The following is a 1,960-nucleotide window of genomic DNA, read 5'->3' on the forward strand; positions in this document are numbered from 1 at the left end:
TTGTGTTCTGATAGTTACTTTAATGAGAACAAGGGCCTAATCACAGTCCCATGGTTTTCCCTGAAGGGAATAGGCATTTCCATTGTCAGTCATCTTGGAGAATACAAGCCCTCAAAAGGAACAAACTTTGAATTAGTTGGTAGGTGATGGGGCTGAAGAGAATGAACCATTTCTAATCACTTTTGGATCATTTCTGGTGGTAGTGATGGAGAGAGGGAGTCATAGAATATAACTTAAGTGTTCTGATTCAGTAGGTATGCCTCAAGTGAAGCCCAGAATCTATGTTTATATCACGCCCCCCTCCCCACCATCTATCATCCATGATTCTATGAAGATAGCCTGTGTACTATACTTTAAGAGATGCTAAACTTAAATAATAGAAACTTTAGCATATAAAATCAAACACAATTGGACAATAAAAGTAGCTTTTACAAATGTATTATTTTAGCATGGCCCCTGTGCAAGGATGATATGCAAATTCGTGAAGCATTGCATATTTTTATGAAATATTTTTCACCTATTAACAAGAAGGAAGTGGGTTTATTACATATCAAAATGGAACAAGATTTTTGTTAAATCAAAAAAGTGCAGAATGGTGTATACAGTGTACCACCATTTGGGTAAAAATAAATGAATAAACTGTAAAAAAAAAAAGTATGATTTTGTCATGTTCAAAAATGTCTACCTTTTTTCCTGTGCCAAAACTGCATGTTGAAACTTTCTAGAGATCTATCTAATCAAAAAATTATAAGATTGAACTCTTTCATTTGAAATAGCTACCGTTCCATTTCATAAATGTGGCTAATATGGTGAAATTCTTGTTCAAATTCATTTAGAGTCCTCATATTAGTCTGGCTTTGGGGAAAACAAAATATGCTGAAATGAAATCCATTGCCTTTTGTTCTAATCTTAGCTCTGAGAAGTAAAACAAGTCTCTTGACTCTCAAAAAGGGAACGTGTAATATCAGTGGTACACAGGTTGATGAAGGTTGCCCATAGACATAGTGCTTTTCACACTTACAGTTCATCCTTCATCACATTCTGGTTCAAAAATAAAACGTAATGATCCAGTATGTAATATACAGGGGCAGTCTTCAATTTGACTAGCAATTAATTTTAAAAGTTAGTTTTCCCTTGATAAGTGCAAGCTAGTAATTATTTTTTGCTTTATGCCATTTAGTGCATACAAGCAATTTTAAAGTAAAAGAAATATATCAGTTATTAAACAATGATAAATATCACAGAAGCAATTATCTTTTATTTTTTCTTGCAAATATTTAAACTTTTTTGACCATGTATCATGGAAATAAAAAATATTCCCAAATTAATTTTTGATGTCAAATTAAAAATGACAATGAGCTTTTTAGAGGGGAGGTCAAACACTTAGGTTCATTGCATTAAAATTTGTATTGTTCTCTCAAAACAGAGACGGATCCAAATATATTTCAGAACTCTTACTGCAGCCACATCATACTCAAATTACTTAAAAAGTGCCCCCAAAGAAGAAACTTCTTGGTAAAGGGCAGGTCCAGGTGGTCATTTTTGTTTTATATGATACTCCACCTACCCCTGATGGGGGATGATCAGTCCATGATAGAACTATTCCCTAGAGAATGAAGAATGGATTATATTTTCCCCTTGATAATTTCAGGAGAAAAATGAGGTTACTCTGTATGTTGTTGCTTGTGGGGTCTAAGTTGAAACTTCATGTAAAATTGGACTTGAGTTTACAACCATGGCACACCCAATTATGGGAAGTAGAGACCTTGAATAAGCAGAATAGGTTGATCATTAGAGAAGGTAAGAGAGATGCGGAGAAGAAAAAGAAGCTAGTGAGCCAGGGGGGCGGGTGGACAGAGAGGAGGTGAGGAGTGGAGTGGGGGTGGGGGAAGAGGAAGAGAGACAAAGAGAGAAAAACGAGAGAACCTAGGGCTGGCTGGCTGGCTGGCTTCATGGAAAT

The 1,960-nt window shown here is 35.6% G+C and overlaps 1 pseudogene; it reads left to right on the top strand.

Annotated features, from left to right (window-relative positions):
- The first annotated feature begins 384 nt into the window (after nucleotides 1–384).
- LOC123592311 lies at nucleotides 385–501 on the top strand (annotated as a pseudogene).
- Nucleotides 502–1,960: the final 1,459 nt, after the last annotated feature.

This window comes from Leopardus geoffroyi, chromosome B4 (genome assembly GCF_018350155.1).
Source record: "Leopardus geoffroyi isolate Oge1 chromosome B4, O.geoffroyi_Oge1_pat1.0, whole genome shotgun sequence".
Taxonomy (NCBI): Eukaryota; Metazoa; Chordata; class Mammalia; order Carnivora; family Felidae; genus Leopardus; species Leopardus geoffroyi.